The sequence below is a fragment of the Pan paniscus genome, chromosome 9 (assembly GCF_029289425.2).
Source record: "Pan paniscus chromosome 9, NHGRI_mPanPan1-v2.0_pri, whole genome shotgun sequence".
NCBI lineage: Eukaryota > Metazoa > Chordata > Mammalia > Primates > Hominidae > Pan > Pan paniscus.
In genome coordinates, this window is record NC_073258.2 from 75,800,297 (window position 1) to 75,822,500 (window position 22,204).

The 22,204-nt window shown below is 43.1% G+C and overlaps 1 protein-coding gene and 1 pseudogene across 40 annotated transcripts in view; one reads left to right on the plus strand and one right to left on the minus strand.

The window, feature by feature from the left end:
- The window catches only part of XRRA1 (X-ray radiation resistance associated 1), a 107,763-nt gene that overhangs the window by 23,668 nt on the left and 61,891 nt on the right, over positions 1–22,204 (minus strand). The window lies entirely within an intron of this gene.
- Positions 1–22,204, plus strand: part of LOC129393393 (large ribosomal subunit protein eL31-like) — a 59,848-nt pseudogene that overhangs the window by 4,492 nt on the left and 33,152 nt on the right.

Sequence of the window (22,204 nt, forward strand, 5' to 3'; positions counted from 1 at the left end):
ATTTGGCCTTGAGCCTGCAATCAAAACCATCTGCAGAGAGGTCCAGAAGGAGTAGGGCACACTAGTGCCTTGGTGGAAAGGCTTGTCTGCCTGCTGACATTGATCTTAGCAGTAAGCCTGAAAGTTGCCGTTTTTCTGATCCACCCCCTCTCAGCTGAGGTCCCTGCTCACAGCCTCTTGCACAAGGACCCAGAGGGAGACTCACCTATATCTTGCAGCCTGAGGCTCCCAGATGAGTTCACCAACTTCTGTCCCACAGCAAATTCTGAGGGGACCCAGTTTGAGACCTGGTCCCTCCAGCTGCAATCAGAGAACTAACCAGACTGTGCAGGGACTTGCTGGAAGACACATGCCCCTCTGAGCCAATGAGGCTGGGCTTTCTAGCCTTTACCCTACAGCAAATCCTGAGAGGACCCAGTCTCAGCTCTGACCCCTGTCACTACAGCGGAGAATTATCCTATCTGTGCTGAGACCTGCTGGGAGACACATGACTGTCTGGGCCAACAAGATGGGCTTCTTCCCATATCAAATCCTAACGGGGCCCAGTGTCAGCCCTGGCCCCTCCTGCTGCAATCAGGTTACTATCTCATCTGCATAGGGACTTGCTAGGAGACACATGCCCCTCTGAGCCAATGAGACTGGGCTCTCCAGCCTCTACCTCACAGCAGATCCTGAGGAGGCCCAGTCTGCGATTTGGCCCCGCCTGCTGTAGTCAGGGAACTATCCTATCTGTGCAGGAACTTGCTAGGCAATGTGCACCTCCCTAAACCAAGACAGGGCTCTCTAGCCTCTGTTCCACAGCAGATCCCAAGGGGGCCTATGGTCAGTTCCAGCCCCTCCCTCTACAATCAGGGAATTATTCCATCTGTGCGGAGACATGCAGGCAGATGTGTGCCTGTCTGAACCACCATGACAGGCACACCAGCCTCCATCCCACGGCAGATCCCAAGGGGACCCAGTCTCAGTTCTGGCCCCTCTTGTTGCAGTCAAGGAACTACTTGTGCAGGGACCTGCTAGGTGACATACACCTGTCTAAGCCAATGAGATGGACCACCAGCTTCATTCCTACAGCAGATCCCAACATGCCCCAGTCTTAAATTCAGTCCCTCTGGCTACAGCTGGGACCCATCCTGCCCATGCAGAGACCTGCTGGGAGGCACACATATCTGGGCCACTGGGACAGTGTTCTGGACTCAGGTCCCCTTGGCCAACATTCCCACATAGCCCCAGTCCTGTGTTTGGGTCTTCCTAGAGCCATTTGGGCCAGAAAGCCACACCAATCTCAGTCTTAGCAAGACTTGCAGCAAGCCTGGGTTTAGACCATTGCTCAGTGCTGAGATGCCAGTAGTGGTCCCAAGCTCAGGAAATGTAACAGTCAGTCTGCCTAGAATCCCTGGAAGTCCCTCTGAAGAAGGACAGGCACACACAAAGCCAGACTACAAAGGCAAAAATAAATACCTAATATTTCAAGGCACGGATATCATCACACTTCTACAAACATCAGGAATATTCAGGGAAATATGACGTCACCAAACAGACAAAATAAGATGCCAGAGATCAAACATAAAGTAATAGAGATGTGTGATCTCTCAGACAAAGAATTCAAAAGAACATTTTTTTGGGTTTTTTTAATTTTTTTGTTTTGTTTTGTGCTTTTTTTGGAGACAGGCTCTCATTCTGTCACCCAGGTTGGAGTACAGTGACATGAACATGGCTTACTGCAGCCTCAACCTCCTGGGCTCAAGCAATCCTCCCACCTCAGCCTCCCATGTAGCTGGGACCACAGGCATGCACCACCATGCCTGGTTAATGTTTTTATTTTTTTGTAGACATGGGAGACTCACTTTGTTGCCAGGCTGGTCTTGAACTCCTGGGCTCAAGCAATCTTCCTACTTCAGCCTCCCAAAGTGCTGGGATTATAGGCATGAGTCACTATGCCCAGCCAAAACAGATGTTTTAAGGAAGCACAGTGAACTTCAAGAAAACACAGAGAATCAATTCAGAAATTTACCAGAAAAATTTAACAAGGAGATTGAAATAATTAAAAAAAAAAAATCAAAGAAATCCTGGAATTGAAAAATATAATGAATGAAATGAAAAAGTCAACAGAGAGTATCAACAGCAGAATTAATCAAACAGAGGAAAGAATCAGTGAGCTCAAAGATTATATGAAAATATACAGTCAGAGGAGAAAAAAGGAAGAAGAATGAAAAGGAATAAAGAAAGCTTGCAGGATCTATGGGACAACATCAAAAAAGAAAATATTAGGGTTGCTAAAGTTAAAGAGGGATATGAGAAAGACAAAAGGGGTAGAAAGCTTATTCAAAGAATAACAGAAAACTTTCCAAATCTGGAGACTGGGTGGGTGTGCACGTACCCCACCATGCCATTACTGCCAGCATAAGCACACCCACTTCCACTGCCACTGCCAGCATGAACATTAAGCATGGACACCAGTGGTCCTGCACCCTGGCCCATCCAAAGGATGGCACCTTCAAAGATTGATGGAATACCAGCCCACACAGGTGAGAAAGAACCAGACAAGAACTCTGGCAAATCAAAAAGCCAGAGTGTCTTTTTACCTCCAAATGACCACACTAGTTCTCCAGCAATGGTTCTTAAACAGGTTGAAATGACAGAAATGGAATTCAGTATATGGATGGGAATGGAGATCACTGACATTCAGGAGAAAGTTGAAACCCAATACAAGGAATCTAAGGAATAAATAAAATAATATGGGAGATGAAAGATGAAATGGCCATGTTAAGAAAGAAGCAAAGTGAGCTGATACAGCTGAAAAACTCACTTTAAGAATTTCAGAATACAACTGCAATGTTAACAGCAGAATCAACCAAGCTGAGGAAAGACTCAGAGCTGAAAGACTGGCTCTTCAAAATAACTCAGTCAGACCAAAATAAAAAAATAGTAAGGAAGAATGAGCAAAACCTCTGAGAAATATGGGATTATGTAAAGAGACCAAAAATATGACTCATTGGTATCCCTGAAATGCAAGGAGAGAAAGCAAGCAATTTGGAAAACACATTTCAGGTTATCATGCATGAAAATTTCCCCAACTTTGCTATAGAGGCCAACATTCAAATTCAGGAAATGCAGAGAACCCCTGGTGAAATACTACACAAGAAGACCATCCCCAAGAAACATAGTAATTGGATTCTCCAAGGTCAAAATGATAGAAATGTTAAAGGCAGCTAGAGAGAAAGGACAGGTCACCTACAAAAAAACCCCATCAACTAACAAACAGCAGACCTTTCAGCACAAACCAGAGGAGAATGGGGGCCTATAGTCAATCTTTTTTTTTTTTTTTTTCTGAGACAGAGTCTCGCTCCCGTCATCCAGGCTGGAGTACAATGGTGCGATCTTGGTTCACTGCAACCTCCGCCTCCCAGGTTCAAGTGATTCTCATACCTCAGTCTCCCCAGTAACTGGGATTACAAGCATGCGTCACCACACCTAATTTTTTGTATTTTTAGTAGAGACAGGGTTTCACCATATTGGCCAGGCTGCTCTTGAACTTCTGGCCTCAAGTGATCCACCTGCCTCAGCTTCCCAAAGTGCTAGGATTACAGGTATGAGCCACTGCGCTGGGCTCAACATTCTTAAAGAAAAGAATTTCCAACCAAGAATTTCATATCCAGCCAAGCTAAGCTTTGTAAGTGAAGGAGAAATAAGATCCTTTTCAGACATGCAAATGCTAAGGGATTTCATTACTATCAGACCAGATATGCCTACAAGAGGTCTTGAAGGGAGTGCTAAACTTGGAAAGAAAAGACTGTTACCGGCCACTTCAAAAACACACTTAAGTAAATAGACCATTAACACTATAAAGCAACCACATGAACAAGTCTGCATAATAATGAACAAATCCTCACATATCAATATTAACTTTGAATATAAATGAGCTAAATGGCACAGAGTGATCAGCTGAATAAAGAAGCAAGACCTGATGGTATGCTGTCTTCAAGAGACCCAGCTCACATGTGATGACACCCATAGGCTCAAAGCAAACAGATGGAGAAAAATCTACCAAGCAAATGGAAAAGAGAAAAAAAGCAGGGGTTGTTGAAATTATTCTAAACTCAGACAAAACAGACATTAAACCAACAAAGATTAAAAAAAAAGACAAAGAAGGACATTATATAATGGTAAAGAGCTCAATTAAACAAGAACTATCCTAAATATATATGCATCCAACAGAGGAGACCCAGATTCAAAAAGCAAGTTGCTTTTAGAGACATATAAAGAGATTTGGATAAACATACAATAATTGTGCAGGACATGAATACCCCAATAATAATATTAGACAGATCATTGAGGCAGAAAACTGACAAAGATATTAATGACCTGAACTCAATACTTGACCATATGGACCCAACTGACATCTACAGAACACTCCACCCCAAAACAACAGAATATACATTCTTCTCAGCTGCACGTGGCACATATTCTAAAGTCAACCACGCAATCAGATATAGAACAATCCTCAGTACAATTTAAAAAAAAAATGAAATCATACTAACCACACTCTTGGAGCACAGCACCATAAAATAGAAATACTAAGAAAATTGCTCAAAACCATATAATTACATTGAAATAAACCTGCTCCTGAATGACTTTTGGGTAAATAATGAAATTAAGGGAGAAATCAAGATATTCTTTGAAACTAATGAGAACAAAGAGGCAACATACTGATACAGGAGGTAGAAAGAAATTATTTAGGCAGATAGGGTAAAAGAGTCCAGCAAAGCTTCCCTTTTAGCAAGAAGCAGCCCAAGAAATTATTTTTTTCTAACAAAGGGCAGCCTGAAAAACTGAGCTGAAAACATAGATAAGCAAGCTGGAAGTTTGCACGGGGGAATGCCAGCAGTTGTGCCAATAGAAAAGGGCTACCTGGGAGCCAGGCATGTCCAACATGGAGGCTCCGTCTTTTCTTTTTTTGTTATTATGTGTACAGTAAAGGGATGGGCAACATGGTGCAGGCCAGGCAGAGGACCTGCCTGCATATTAGAAGATTAGTATGGGGGCGACCATTTTTTTGTGCCCTATGCAAATGACAAACCTAGTTCTAATGAGTTTTTCATACCCTATGCAGATGGCACACCTGGTCCAACCAATCTTTCACACCCTATGTAAATCAGATACTGCCTCCTCATCAGGCACCTATAAAAGCCCCTGCATTTAACCACAGATCTGACAAGCCATTTCTCTGGGATCCCGCTCTCCAGCAGAAAGCTATTCTCTTTCACCTATTAAACTTCCACTCTTAACCTCACTCTTTGTGTGCCCAGGTCCTTGATTTCCTCAGCCATGAGACAACAAACCTCGGGTATCACCCCCAACAATGAGGCCACTTCATTGTGGGGCCCATCTGGGATCCAAGGTAGATTCATCAGAAGGGTGAGTATAGGAGCAGACCCCAAATCTTTACTTTCATTTTGGGGCCTTCTGCCCTCCATTTTAAAATAAAACCAAAAACACTCGGTGTCTGATGGTCACCTAGATGCCCTTAGGGAATGCCACCCATCTCAAGACTTAGACGACAGGCTTGCTCGGGAGAACTTAGTGAATCCCTTGGTACCCTCAGGGTGCTGGGAATGTTGACTCTGTTTCATACCAGTTTCCTTTCATGGAGAGCCTAGCTATTGCATGGGGCTGGAAGAGGTCCAGAGGCAACTGATAGTTCCTGGCCAGGGCTATACCCAGGTGTTACCCGAAGGCTTCTGGATTAACCTCAGACTCTGACTGCCCACTGAGCATCAGTAACAGGATCTCCAAGCTTTTCCTATTGCATTTTTCCTTCTTTCCTGTTGACTGCCATGTCTCCTATCCCCTCTCTGTATGAAATGCTGTGGGAATTTTTACACTTCAGGGACATAATCCTGTTAGATAGGATCAGCAAATGCCATAGTAACCAGGAATATAATGCAAAGGATTGCCATTTTTGTGATTTTCTAGGAATAGAAAGGATCTCCCTTTCCCCGGCAGTGAGCATCTCTCTCTACCCCCTTGGTCTGGAGATCACATGGTATTTCAAGGTCTACAGCACCACCTAGTGGAATAGAAATCCTCTCCATGAGGTACCTTGTCAGCCCTTTGCCTAAACACTCTAGTTTTCCAATTCTCCTCCCCTTTTGTACTCCTCTACTAGAGGCCAGGCTTTATGCTCCTTCTGTGAATGGGAAAACTCAACAATGAGGAGGAAAATGTCCTCCAAAACCAAATTTTAGTTTTGATATTGTCCCATCAGCAGGAAAACCACCATTCAGTTCCTACATTCTTTTAAGGCACCTATTCTGCCTCTCATTAAAATGGTACTTAAATAGTAAGGGGATGTAATGTCTTAAAGTTAACCAGAACCACTGCCTAACAATAAATATTTTAGTCCAGGCCATAATAGCAGTATAGAGCTCAACCCAGTACACTCTCTCCATTAAGGGGCCTTGCAAATACAACTGTTACATAGTCTTTCCCAAGAGCCATCTATCAGGTAGCCACATAGATCACAGAAGTTAGGAAGTCAAAGGGAAATCACCAGTGGAGGATTAGAGTTGCATGGGTGAGTGTGACTAAATCCATCACTTAGCTTCTCTAGATCCATGCCTGAGGGACATGCCTGCATCCAAGAGTAGCACCTTTTAACAGATGCCGAGGCTCAGGGAACTAAGAAGGGAAAACAGTTGGGGGATGCTCCCATTGTCTTCCTGTCTACCTTGGGCCATTCTAAAGGAAGGAGGGGAATAAGGGACTCCTTGTCTCCCCTAGCTTTCTAGCCATCTTTAGCCTGCACCCCTCTCAAGTGAATTCTGAAGCACTGAGACTCCTTTAATCCTGAAACTGCTTTTGCACAAGGGCATGGCCTTCTTACTAGACCTTTGCATGCATTGGACAATCAACCAAGCTCTTTTAGCAGTCATATCAGGCAATCCAAAAGGTAATGATTCCCCAAAACTAAAAAAGCAACTTCAGGCAGCTATTGAGTGTCCCGGCTCTTCCTGTCCCCCTTATTTAGGGCCCCCTCCAACTGTGCCATCAGCTCCTCTAGTTCCACTATCTCCAAAATTCCCCACTCCCCCAGCTTCACTCTTACCCCTGCAGGAAATGACCAATGGAGGTGATGCCACTAGGGTTCAAGTTCCTATCTCATTGCATGACCTTAGGCAAATAAAGGGATACTTAGGCTGATTTTCTGATGACTCCGATAGGTATAAAGAAGCTTTCCAAAATTTAACTCAGGTGTTTGACCTCTCATGGAGAGATGTTATGCTGCTCCTAAGCCAAACCCTAACCGCAGCTGAAAAGCAGGCAGCTCTGCATGCATCAGAGAAATTTGGAGACAAGCAGTATGTTTCTTACAGTAAGCCAAAAAGGAAAAGAGAAAATAGGGAAGGTGAAGAGATAGGGGAACCATCATTCCCAGTAGAGAAGAGAGGCAGTACCTCTTGACAACCCTGATGACTCCACAAATGAATGGAAAACACTTATTAATGTGCATATTGGAGGGCCTACAAAGAACTAGGAGAGCCAAACCTCTTCATTACTCTAAACTGTCCAAGATAAACCAAAAGCCAGATGAGAATCCTGCAGCCTTTATGGAAAGGCTGAGAGAAGCACTAATAAAACACACCTCCTTATCCCCTACTCAGTCAAGGGACAGCTAACCCTCAAGGACAAGTTTATTACACTGGCAGCTCCCAATATTAGAAGGAAACTGTAGAAGCAGGCTATAGGACCAGATAGCACCTTGAAAAACCACTTGAGGGTGGTTACCTTGGTCTTTCATAATAGGGACCAGAAGAAGGCCCTGGAGAAAGAGAGGAAACACGAGAGAAGGCAGAGGCTCTAGTAGCTGCTTTGCAAACTTGCAAAGTCCAGGATCCCCAAGGTGTATCCATTAGTTGCTACCAGTGTGGCAAGCCAGGGCACTTTAAGAAGGAGTGCCCAGGCAGCAAGTAGAAGCCACCCCAACCATGTCCAGCCAGTGGTTGGGACCACTGGAGATCAGACTGCCCCTGGAGATGGAGGTCACTGGGTTCAGAACCAGTCTCACAGATGGTCCAACAGGACTGATGGGTCCTGGGGTTCAGACCCCTGGCTCCAGCAGCTGAAACTGTCATTACTGCACAGGAGCCCCAGGTGATTCTGAAAATTGAAGGAAGGAAGGAAGGTGGACCTTCTTCTAGACATTGGAACCAGTATCCCTCTTCTCCCTAATCCAGGCCTCCCCTTTTCCCATAGCATGACCATGATGGGCATCTCAGGTAAAGTTCTAACCTGATATTTTTCTCAACCCCTTAGTTGTACTTGGGAGGACCTATTATTTACTCATGCCTTCTTACTCATGCCTGAAAGTACCACTCCTTCATTAGGCAGAGACATTTTAGCTTGCATGGGGGCCAGCATCCTTATAGCCCCAAGACAAACTCTTTGTCTCCCCCAGATGGAAGCTATTATTAATCCAGAAGTGTGAGCAACTCAAGGAAAAATAGGCCAGTTCAGATCCATCTTAAGGATCCCACTTCTTTTCTTAACCAGAGACAATATCCCCTAAAGCCAAGGCTAGGAAGGGGCTAGAAGCCATTATTAATAACCTGAAAATGCAGGGCCTCCTCGAACCTTGTAGCAGCCCCTGCAACACCCCAATATTAGGAGTGCAAAAACCCAATGGAGAATGGAGACTAGATCAGATCCTCCACATCATTAATAAGGCCATAGTTCCAACTCATCCGGTGGTCCCTAATCCCTATACTTTGCTAACCCAAATACCTGAGGGAACTAAATGGTTCAGTCCTAGATCTAAAGGATGCCTTTTTCTATATAGCGTTACATCCTGACTCTCGATACCTGTTTGCCTTCGAAGATCCCTCTGGCCAGATGCCCAGTTAACATGGACAGTGCTGCCTCAGGGATTTTGAGACAGTCCCCGCTTGTTTGGACAGGTACTGTCAAAGGACCTCTCTGAGTTTTCCCATCCTCAGGTCAGGGTCTTGCCATATGTAGATGACATACTGTTTTGTGCCCCAACTGAGGAAGCATCTCAGGAAGGCAGTGAAGCTCTTCTTAATTTCTTAGCCAACAGAAGATATAAGGTTTCAAAATCTAACGTCAAGCTTTGCCAAACCTCAGTGAAGTACCTGGGTGTAGTGTTGTCTGAAGGGACCAGAGCATTAGGGGAAGAAAGGAGTAAGCCAATTTCCTCCTTCCCCCTCCCTAAAACCTTCAAGCAACTAAGAGGATTTGGGGGCATTACAGGATTCTGCAAACTCATCTTGGTATGGTGAGATAGTTTACCCCCTATATCACCTCACAAAAAAAACTCAAGGCCGGACACGGTGGCTCACACCTGTAATCCCAGCACTTTGGGAGGCCAAGGTGGGCGGATCATGAAGTCAAGAGATCAAGACCATCCTGGCCAACATGGTGAAACCCCGTCTCTACTAAAAATACAAAAATTAGCTGGGCATGGTGGCACACGCCTGTATTCCCAGCTACCCAGGAGGCTGAGACAGGAGAATCGCATGAACCCGGGAGGTGGAGGTTGCAGTGAGCTGAGATCACGCCACTGCGCTCCAGCCTGGGTGACAGCAAGACTCCGTCTCAAAAAAAAAAACAAACAAAAAACTCAAGTGGCTAAAACTCATTTCCTAACCTGAGAACCTGAAGCTCAAAAGGCCTTTAATCAGTTAAAACAAGCCTTACTTAAGGTACCAGTCCTCAGCCTTCCCATAGGGAGGGTCTTCAATCTTTTGTATCAGAAAGGAAGGGAATGGCCCTGGAAGTTTTAACTCAAGCCCGAGGACCAGCTCAACAGCCAGTGGGCTCCCTAAGTAAGGAACTTGATTTGGTGGCTAAAGAATGGCCATCATGCCTCTGAGCCATTGCCAAAGTGGCCCTACTGATACCAGAGGCCACCAAATTAACCCTGGGAAATAGCTTAACTGTTTATACCCCACATAATGTAGCACGATTGCTGTCCTCTAAGGGATGCCCTTGGCTAACAGAAAGCTGACTCCCTAAATATCAGGCTCTGATATTAGAAGGGTCTACAATCCAGTTAAAAACTTGCTCTTGCCTAAACTCAGCCACTTTCCTCCCCAAGGAAACTGAGGAACCTGAACATGACTGTGAACAAGTTGTGGTACAGACCTACGTAGCCAGGGAAGCTCTCAGGGAAACTTCCCTAGAAAATCCAGATTGGACGCTCTTCACAAATGGAAGTTCCTTTGTGGAACAAGGAGTCTGTAAGGTGGGATATGCAATGTACACTCTGAATGACATTGAAAGTGCACCCCTCTCCCCAGGCACAAGCATTCAACTAGCTGAACTGATAGCTCTTACAAGAACACTTGAATTAAGCAAGGGAAAGGTAGCTAACATTTACACAAAATCCAAGTATGCTTTCTTAGTTCTTTATGCTCATGCTGCCATTTGGGAGGAAAGACACTTTCCTACTACTAAAGATAACCTATAAAATACCATCAGGAAATTAACAAGTTATTATCCTCAGTTTTCCTTCCACGAGAGGTAGCAGTGATGCATTGTAAGGGACATCAGAAGGGAGCAGATGAAGTAGCCTAAGGAAACAAGTTAGCTGATGAGGCAGCCAAGTCAGCAGCAAGTCAGCCTCAGGGCCTCAATGCACTTGAAGCCCCTCTAATCTGGGAAGGCTCCATAAGAGAAATTAAGCCTCAGTACTCCCCTGCAGAGGCAGAGTGGGCCACTTCTCAAGGGTATACTTTTCAGCTCTCAGGATGGCTACAGTAAGAGGATGGCAAACTCCACTTGCCAGCCTCCAGCCAGTGGAAAGTCCTTAAGATCCTTCATCAAGCTTTTCACTTGGGAAAGGATAAAACTTATCAGTGTGCCCAGAGATTTTTCAGGAGAGAACTTAATAACAGTCAAGCAGCTTGTTAGTGCTTGTGAAGTCTGTCTTAAAAATAATCCCCTTGGCTGGGCACGGTGGCTCACACTGTAATCCCAGCACTTTGGCGGGTGGATCACTTGACATCAGGAGTTCGAGACCAGCCTGGCCAACATTGCAAAACCCCATCTCTACTAATAATACAAAAAAATTAACCAGATGTGGTGGTGCACGCCTGTAATCCCAGTTACTTGGGAGGCTGAGGCACGAGAATTGCTTTAACACAGGAGGTGGAGGTTGCAGTGAGCTGAGATCACGCCACTACACTGAAGCCTGAGCAACAGAGTGAAACTGTGTCTCAAAATAATAATAATCCCCTTAACAGGCATCTCCTTCCTCCTCAAACCTAAAGGATGGGAAGCCATCCAGGGAAGGACTGGCAGATAGACTTCACCCACGTGCCAAAGAAGAAGGACATCCAATACATCCTGGTATGGGTAGATACTTTCACTAACTGGATAGAAGCATTTCCATGCTGTACAGAAAAGGCCTCCAAGGTAATAAAAGTGTTTGTTAGTTAATGAAATAACTCCCCACTTTAGTCTACCTAAGTGCCTTCAAGGTGACAATGGCCCCTTGCTTAAGACAGCTGTCACATAAGGGGTCACAAAGGCACTAGGCATACAGTATCATCTCCATTGTGCTTGGAGACCCCAGTCCTCAGGAAAGGTAGAGAAGACAAACGATATTATCAAAAGACATCTCAGAAAACTGTTCCAAGAAACTAACCTTCCTTGGGTCACTCTTCTTCCCATGGCTTTACTGTGGGTAAGAAATACCCCTTCAAAGTTAGGTCTGACCCCATTTTAAATGCTGTATTAACAGCCTTTCCTTACAAGTGATTTTCTATTAGACCAAGACACCTCTAAATTGGTTAAGCATGTAACCTCCCTAGCTCACTTCCAACAGGAATTAACACAACTAGCAGAAGCCCAACCCCCCAAAATAGGACCATCATTATTTAACCCAGGAGATGTGGTATTAATAAAGACTCTGCCCTCTGTCTCCCTACCTAAGCCCAAGTTAGGAAGGGCCCTACACTGTTCTTTCAACCCCTCAGCGATAAAAGTCACAGGAATGGACTCCTGGATGCATCACTCAAGTCAAAGCCTGGAAACCTGAGAGAGAGAGCAACCCCAGACAGCCCAGAGGAATGTCCTGGATATCCATGTGAAGAAATAGGAGATCTTAAGCTGAAAATCATAAAAGATAAGTAAATGAGTAAGGGCTATTCATCCTACTCAGTCCCACTCCTACCTTATCAGATACTTTCAGTTATTTCTACTTTTCCTCTCGAGATTCGCTGTGAGATACTAGAACTTCTTTTTGATGCATACTTGTGGGAAGATTTTGATTATCCATGAGATTACACTTGTAACTTCATAGACTCCCAAAGGGAAATTCTTGGTGAGTAAAATTTAAGATGGAAATTATCTACTACACCACCCTTGTGTAAATTGTTATACTTACTCTGCTATTTGCAGTAGGACTATATACTGTGGTACCTGCAATGTAGAATTCTGGATGGAATATTCTAATTGCTGCAATATTCTGCCTAATTTTTACAACAGGATTAATAATTACAGGAAAGATTTAGCCAAGGTTAACACTAAAGTTACTCTAGCCACCCAATAATGTGTTCCTCCCAATCACATCACAAGTCATAAAAGATAGCCCAGGCCTACAATTATCTTCTAATGGCAAGTCAAGGGGGAATATATGTTTTTTTTCAAAGAAAAATGTTGCTTTTATATTACACTTCTGGTAAAGTACAGCGACATCTGGTGGAGGCAACTAGTATTATAACCCATCAAATGGCTATCAGGTATCAAACTCTACTGTCATGGTTATAGCCTATAGTACCCCCACTAATAATGGGATTCTTTTTTTTCATTTTTTATTTTATTATACTTTAAGTTTTAGGGTACATGTGCACATTGTGCAGGTTAGTTACATATGTATACATGTGCCATGCTGGTGCGCTGCACCCACTAACTCGTCATCTAGCATTAGGTATATCTCCCAATGCTATCCCTCCCCCCTCCCCCCACCCCACAACAGTCCCCGGAGTGTGATATTCCCCTTCCTGTGTCCATGTGATCTCATTGTTCAATTCCCACTTATGAGTGAGAATATGTGGTGTTTGGTTTTTTGTTCTTGCGATAGTTTACTGAGAATGATGATTTCCAATTTCATCCATGTCCCTACAAAGGACATGGACTCATCATTTTTTATGGCTGCATAGTATTCCATGGTGTATATGTGCCACATTTTCTTAATCCAGTCTATCATTGTTGGACATTTGGGTTGGTTCCAAGTCTTTGCTATTGTGAATAATGCCGCAATAAACATACGTGTGCATGTGTCTTTATAGCAGCATGATTTATAATCCTTTGGGTGTATACCCAGTAATGGGATTGCTGGGTCAAATGGTATTTCCAGTTCTAGATCCCTGAGGAATCGCCACATTGACTTCCACAATGGTTGAACTAGTTTACAGTCCCACCAACAGTGTAAAAGTGTTCCTATTTCTCCACATCCTCTCCAGCACCTGTTGTTTCCTGACTTTTTAATGATTGCCATTCTAACTGGTGTGAGATGGTATCTCATTGTGGTTTTGATTTGCATTTCTCTGACGGCCAGTGATGATGAGCATTTTTTCATGTGTTTTTTGGCTGCATAAATGTCTTCTTTTGAGAAGTGTCTGTTCATATCCTTTGCCCACTTTTTGATGGGGTTGTTTGTTTTTTTCTTGTAAATTTGTTTGCGTTCATTGTAGATTCTGGATATTAGCCCTTTGTTAGACGAGTAGGTTGTGAAAATTTTCTCCCATTTTGTAGGTTGCCTGTTCACTCTGATGGTAGTTTCTTTTGCTGTGCAGAAGCTCTTTAGTTTAATCAGATCCCATTTGTCAGTTTTGGCTTTTGTTGCCATTGCTTTTGGTGTTTTACACATGAAGTCCTTGCCCATGCCTATGTCCTGAATGGTAATGCCTAGGTTTTCTTCTAGGGTTTTTATGGTTTTAGGTCTAACGTTTAAGTCTTTAATCCATCTTGAATTAATTTTTGTATAAGGTGTAAGGAAGGGATCCAGTTTCAGCTTTCTACATATGGCTAGCCAGTTTTCCCAGCACCATTTATTAAACTGGGAATCCTTTCCCCATTGCTTGTTTTTCTCAGGTTTGTCAAAGATCAGATAGTTGTAGATATGCGGCATTATTTCTGAGGGCTCTGTTCTGTTCCATTGGTCTATATCTCTGTTTTGGTACCAGTACCATGCTGTTTTGGTTACTGTAGCCTTATAGTATAGTTTGAAGTCAGGTAGTGTGATGCCTCCAGCTTTGTTCTTTTGGCTTAGGATTGACTTGGCGATGCGGGCTCTTTTTTGGTTCCATATGAACTTTAAAGTAGTTTTTTCCAATTCTGTGAAGAAAGTCATTGGTAGCTTGATGCAGATGGCATTGAATCTGTAAATTACCTTGGGCAGTATGGCCATTTTCACGATATTGATTCTTCCTACCCATGAGCATGGAATGTTCTTCCATTTGTTTGTATCCTCTTTTATTTCTTTGAGCAGTGGTTTGTAGTTCTCCTTGAAGAGGTCCTTCACATCCCTTGTAAGTTGGATTCCTAGGTATTTTATTCTCTTTGAAGCAATTGTGAATGGGAGTTCACTCATGATTTGGCTCTCTGTTTGTCTGTTATTGGTGTATAAGAATGCTTGTGATTTTTGTACATTGACTTTGTATCCTGAGACTTTGCTGAAGTTGCTTATCAGCTTAAGGAGATTTTGGGCTGAGACAATGGGGTTTTCTAGATATACAATCATGTTGTCTGCAAAGAGGGATAATTTGACTTCCTCTTTTCCTAATTGAATACCCTTTATTTCCTTCTCCTGCCTAATTGCCCTGGCCAGAACTTCCAACACTGTGTTGAATAGGAGTGGTGAGAGAGGGCATCCCTGTCTTGTGCCAGTTTTCAAAGGGAATGCTTCCAGTTTCTGCCCATTCAGTATGATATTGGCTGTGGGTTTGTCATAAATAGCTCTTATTATTTTGAAATACGTCCCATCAATACCTAATTTATTGAGAATTTTTAGCATGGAGGGTTGTTGAATTTTGTCAAAGGCTTTTTCTGCATCTATTGAGATAATCATGTGGTTTTTGTCTTTGGTTCTGTTTATATGCTGGATTACATTTATTGATTTGCATATATTGAACCAGCCTTGCATCCCAGGGATGAAGCCCACTTGATCATGGTGGGTAAGCTTTTTGATGTGCTGCTGGATTCGTTTTGTTAGTATTTTATTGAGGATTTTTGCATCAATGTTCATCAAAGATATTGGTCTAAAACTCTCTTTTTTTGTTGTGTCTCTGCCTGGCTTTGGTATCAGAATGATGCTGGCCTCATAAAATGAGTTAGGGAGGATTCCCTCTTTTTCTATTGATTGGAATAGTTTCAGAAGGAATGGTACTAGTTCCTCCTTGTACCTCTGGTAGAATTCGGCTGTGAATCCATCTGGTCCTGGACTCTTTTTGGTTGGTAAGCTATTGATTATTGCCACAATTTCAGCTCCTGTTATTGGTCTATTCAGAGATTCAACTTCTTCCTGGTTTAGTCTTCGGAGAGTGTATGTGTCCAGGAATTTATCCATTTCTTCTAGATTTTCTAGTTTATTTGCATAGAGGTGTTTGTAGTATTCTCTGATGGTAGTTTGTATTTCTGTGGGATCAGTGGTGATATCCCCTTTATCATTTTTTATTGCATCTATTTGATTCTTCTTTTTTTCTTTATTAGTCTTGGTAGCAGTCTATCAATTTTGTTGATCCTTTCAAAAAACCAGCTCCTGGATTCATTAATTTTTTGAAGGGTTTTTTGTGTCTCTATTTCCTTCAGTTCTGCTCTGATTTTAGTTATTTCTTGCCTTCTGCTAGCTTTTGAATGTGTTTGCTCTTGCTTTTCTAGTTCTTTTAATTGTGATGTTAGGGTGTCAATTTTGGATCTTTCCTGCTTTCTCTTGTGGGCATTTAGTGCTATAAATTTCCCTCTACAAACTGCTTTGAATGTGTCCCAGAGATTCTGGTATGTTGTGTCTTTGTTCTCGTTGGTTTCAAAGAACATCTTTATTTCTGCCTTCATTTCGTTATGTACCCAGTAGTCATTCAGGAGCAGGTTGTTCAGTTTCCATGTAGTTGAGCGGTTTTGAGTGAGATTCTTAATCCTGAGTTCTAGTTTGATTGCACTGTGGTCTGAGAGATAGTTTGTTATAATTTATGTTCTTTTACATTTGCTGAGGAGAGCTTTACTTCCAAGTATGTGGTCAATTTTGGAATAGGTGTGGTGTGGTGCTGAAAAAAATGTATATTCTGTTGATTTGGGGTGGAGAGTTCTGTAGATGTCTATTAGGTCCACTTGGTGCAGAGCTGAGTTCCATTCCTGGGTATCCTTGTTGACTTTGTGTCTCATTGATCTGTCTAATGTTGACAGTGGGGTGTTAAAGTCTCCCATTATTAATGTGTGGGAGTCTAAGTCTCTTTGTAGGTCACTCAGGACTTGCTTTATGAATCTTGGTGCTCCTGTATTGGGTGCATATATATTTAGGATAGTTAGCTCTTCTTGTTGAATTGATCCCTTTACCATTATGTAATGGCCTTCTTTGTCTCTTTTGATCTTTGTTGGTTTAAAGTCTGTTTTATCCGAGACTAGGATTGCAACCCCTGCCTTTTTTTGTTTTCCATTGGCTTGGTAGATCTTCCTCCATCCTTTTATTTTGAGCCTATGTGCGTCTCTGCACATGAGATGGGTTTGCTGAATACAGCACACTGATGGGTCTTGACTCTTTATCCAATTTGCCAGTCTGTGTCTTTTAATTGGAGCATTTAGTCCATTTACATTTAAAGTTAATATTGTTATGTGTGAATTTGATCCTGTCATTATGATGTTATCTGGTTATTTTGCTCGTTAGTTGATGCAGTTTCTTCCTAGTCTCGATGGTCTTTACATTTTGGCATGATTTTGCAGCGGCTGGTACTGGTTGTTCCTTTCCATGTTTAGTGCTTCCTTCAGGAGCTCTTGTAAGGCAGGCCTGGTGGTGACAAAATCTCTCAGCATTTGCTTGTCTGTAAAGGATTTTATTTCTCCTTCACTTATGAAGCTTAGTTTGGCTGGATATGAAATTCTGGGTTGAAAATTCTTTTCTTTAAGAATGTTGAATATTGGCCCCCACTCTCTTCTGGCTTGTAGGGTTTCTGCCGAGAGATCAGCTGTTAGTCTGATGGGCTTCCCTTTGAGGGTAACCCGACCTTTCTCTCTGGCTGCCCTTAACATTTTTTCCTTCATTTCAACTTTGGTGAATCTGACAATTATGTGTCTTGGAGTTGCTCTTCTCAAGGAGTATCTTTGTGGCATTCTCTGTATTTCCTGAATCTGAACATTGGCCTGCCTTGCTAGATTGGGGAAGTTCTCCTGGATAATATCCTGCAGAGTGTTTTCCAACTTGGTTCCATTCTCCCCATCACTTTCAGGTACACCAATCAGACGTAGATTTGGTCTTTTCACATAGTCCCATATTTCTTGGAGGCTTTGCTCATTTCTTTTTATTCCTTTTTCTCTAAACTTCCCTTCTCGCTTCATTTCATTCATTTGATCTTCCATCACTGATACCCTTTTTTCCAGTTGATCGCATCGGCTCCTGAGGCTTCTGCATTCTTCACGTAGTTCTCGAGCCTTGGCTTTCAGCTCCATCAGCTCCTTTAAGCACTTCTCTGTATTGGTTATTCTAGTTATACATTCTTCTAAATTTTTTTCAAAGTTTTCAACTTCTTTGCCTTTGGTTTGAATGTCCTCCCATAGCTCAGAGTAATTTGATCGTCTGAAGCCTTCTTCTCTCAGCTCGTGAAAGTCATTCTCCATCCAGGTTTGTTCCGTTGCTGGTGAGGAACTGCGTTCCTTTGGAGGAGGAGAGGCGCTCTGCTTTTTAGAGTTTCCAGTTTTTCTGTTCTGTTTTTTCCCCATCTTTGTGGTTTTATCTACTTTTGGTCTTTGATGATGGTGATGTACAGATGGGTTTTTGGTGTGGATGTCCTTTCTGTTTGTTAGTTTTCCTTCTAACAGACAGGACCCTCAGCTGCAGGTCTGTTGGAGTACCCTGCCGTGTGAGGTGTTAGTGTGCCCCTGCTGGGGGGTGCCTCCCAGTTAGGCTGCTCGGGGGTCAGGGGTCAGGGACCCACTTGAGGCAGTCTGCCCGTTCTCAGATCTCCAGCTGCATGCTGGGAGAACCACTGCTCTCTTCAAAGCTGTCAGACAGGGACATTTAAGTCTGCAGAGGTTACTGCTGTCTTTTTGTTTGTCTGTGCCCTGCCCCCAGAGGTGGAGCCTACAGAGACAGGCAGGCCTCCTTGAGCTGTGGTGAGCTCCACCCAGTTCGAGCTTCCGGGCTGCTTTGTTTACCTAATCAAGCCTGGGCAATGGCGGGCGCCCCTCCCCCAGCCTCACTGCCGCCTTGCAGTTTGATCTCAGACTGCTGTGCTAGCAATCAGCGAGACTCCGTGGGCGTAGGACCCTCCGAGCCAGGTGTGGGATATAATCTCGTGGTGCGCCGTTTTTTAAGCCCGTTGGAAAAGCGCAGTATTTGGCTGGGAGTGACCTGATTTTCCAGGTGCCATCCGTCACCCCTTTCTTTGACTCAGAAAGGGAACTCCCTGACCCCTTGAGCTTCCCAAGTGAGGCAATGCCTCGCCCTGCCTTGGCTCGCGCACGGTGTGCACACCCACTGACCTGCGCCTACTGTCTGGCACTCCCTAGTGAGATGAACCCAGTACCTCAGATGGAAATGCAGAAATCACCCATCTTCTGTGTTGCTCACGCTGGGAGCTGTAGACCAGAGCTGTTCCTATTCGGCCATCTTGGCTCCCAGCAGGATTCTTAATATTCACCAGCAGGATTCTTAATATTCATATTCAAACCCTATATTCTAAACCGTCTTGTAAAATTTATCTCTTCTTGCCTAGAAGCTATTAAACTCCAAATGGTGCTGCAGATGGAACCACACATGGACATGCCTTTCTTCCAAGAACCTTTAGATCAACTCCAGAAGGAGCCTTAGCTGCTGTTCCCCACATGATGCCCCTCTTCAGCAGGAAGTAGCCAGAAAGAGTTGTCCTCCAATACCCCTACCAGCTGTAGTGTTTCCACTCCTCAGCAGGGAAATATGATACAGGGGGTAGAAAGAAATTATTAAGGCAGATAGTGAAGGTAAAAGAGTCCTCAGTAGAGCTTCCCTTTTAACAAAACGCAGTACAAGAAATTATTTTTTTCCAGCCAGGCACGGTAGCTTATGCCTGTAATCCCAGCACTTTGGGAGGCTGAGGCAGGCAGATCACTTGAGGTCAGGAGTTTGAGACCAGCCTGGGCTAACATGGTGAAACCCCATCTTTACTAAAAATACAAAAATTAGCTAGGTGTGTTGGGGCACACCTGTAATTCCAGCTACTCAGGGGGCTGAGGCAGGAGAATCACTTGAACCCACTGCACTCCATCCTGGGTGACAAAGCATTACTCTGTCTCAAAAAAAAATTATCTTTTTCCAACAAAGAGAAGCCTGAAAAATCAAGCTGCAAACATAGATAAGTGAGCTGGAATCTTGCACAGGGGAATGTCAGCAGCTGTGTCAATAGAAAAGGGCTACCTGTGGGCCAGGCATGTCCAACATAGAGGCTCCATCTTCCCTTGTTTTGTTTGTTACCACATGTACAGTAAAGGAATGGGCAGTGTGGCACAGGCCAGGCAGAGGACCCACCTGCATAATAAAATTTGGTTAGGGGTGACCAGCTTTTCATACCCTATGCAAATGGCACAGCGATTCCTAACCAGTTTTTAGTGTCCTATGCACACCTGGTCTAATCAATCTTTTGCACCCTATGTAAATCAGAAACTGCCTCCTCACCAGGCACCTATAAAAACCCCTGCATTTCACTGCAGATCCAGCAACTTATTTCTCTAGGACCCCTCTCTCTAGCAGGGAGCTATTCTTTCTTTCACCTATTAAACTTATGCTCTCTTAAACTCACTCTTTGTGTGTCCATATCCTTTATTTCCTTGGCCATGAGACAATGAACCTTAGGTATCACCCTAGACAACAGGGCTGCTTCAATACCAGAATCTCTGGGACACAGCTAAGGTAGTGTTAAGAGGGAAATTTATAGCATTAAATACCCACATCAAAAAGAAAGATCTCAAATTAACAACCTAATATCACAACTAGAGAAACTAAAGAAACAAGAGGAAACCAACCCCAAAGCAAGCAAAAAACAAGAAATAACCAAAATCACAGCTGAAGTGAAGAAAATTTAGATGCAAAAAACTATTCAAGAGATCCACAGCCTGGATATGGTGGCTAATGCCTGTAATCCCAGCAATTTGGGAGGCTGAGGTGGGATGGTTTCTTGAGCTCAGGAGTTTGAGACCAGCCTGGGCAACACAGTGAGACCTTGTCTCTACAAAATATCAAAAAATTAGCTGGGTATGATGAAGTGCACCTATAGTTCCAGCTACTTGGGAGGCTGAGGTGGGAGGATTGCTTGAGTATGGGAGGTTGAGGCTGCTGTGAACTGAGATCATGCAACTGCGCTCCAGCCTGGGTGACAGAGTGAGACCCTGTCTCAAATAAAAGAAAAAAGATCAACAAATACAGGAGTTGGTTTTTTGAAAAAGTTAATGAGATAGAGACTGCTAGCTAGATTAATAAAAGACAGAAGATACAAATAAAAACAATTAGATATGACAAAGGGGATGTTACCACTGACCCCACAGAATTACAAAAAACATCAGAGACTACTACGAACATATGAGGTATAAAACCTAGAAGAAATGGATAAATCCATGGACACATACAACCACCCAAGACTGAACCAGGAAGAAACTGAATCCCTGAATAGACCAATAACAAGTTCTGAAACTGTATCAGTAATAAAAAGCCTGCCAACCAAAAAAAGCCCAGGACAAGACAGAGTCATAGCCAAATTCTATCAGGTGTATAAAGAACTGGTACCATTCCTACTGAAACTATTCCAAAAATTGAGGAAGGACTCCTCCCTAACTCATTCTTTGAGGCCAGCATCATCCTGATACCAAAACCCACCAGAGACACAACAACAACAACAAAATTTCAGGCCAATATCCTTGATGAACATAGATGCAAAAATCCTCAAAAAAATACTGGCAAATCAAATCCAGCAGCACATCAAAAAGCTTATCCACCATGATCAAGTAGGCTTTATTCCTGGGATGCAAAGTTGGTTCAACATATGCAAATCAATAAATGTGATTTATCACATAAACAGAACTAAAAACAAAAACCACATGATCATCTTAATAAATGCAGAAAATGCTTTTGATAAAATTCAACATCATTCATGTTTAAACCTCTCAATAAACTAGGCATTTAAGGAATAAACCTTAAAATAATAAGAGCCATCTATGAGAAACCCATTGCCAACATCATACTGAATGGGCAAAAGCTGGAAGCATTCCCCTTGAGAACTGGAACAAGACAGGATGCCCACTCTCACCACTCCTATTCGATATAGCACTGCAAGTCCTAGCCAGAGCAATCAGGCAGGAGAAAGAAATGAGAGGCCTCCACATAGGAAGAGAGGAAGTCAGACTATCTCTGTTTGCAAACAATGTGATTCTACACCTAGGAAACTCCATAGTCTCTGCCCAAAAGCTCCTAGATCTGATAAACAACTTCAGCAAAGTTTCAGGATACAAAATCAATGTACAAAATTCAATAGCATTTTTATACACCAACAACCTCCAAACTGAAAGCCAAATCAAGAACACAATCCTGTCCACAATAGCCACAAAAAGAATAACATACCTAGGAATACAGCTACGAGGAAGGTGAAAGATCTCTACAACAAGAGTTATAAAACACGGCTTAAAAAAAAAATCAGAAATGACACAAACAAATGGAAAAACATTCCATGCCCGTGATAGGAGGAATCAATACTGTTAAACTGGCCATATTGCCCAAAGCAATTTATAGATTCAATGCTATTCCTATCAAACTACCAATGCCATTCTTCACCAAATTAGAAAAAAGTATTTAAAAATTTATAAAGAACCTTTAAAAAAAGCCTGAATAGCCAAGGAAGTCCTAAGCAAAAAGAGCAGAGCTGGAGGCATTATGTTACCCAACTTAAAACTATACTACAAGGCTACAGTAACCAAAACAGCATGGTACTGGCACAAGAACAGATACATAGGC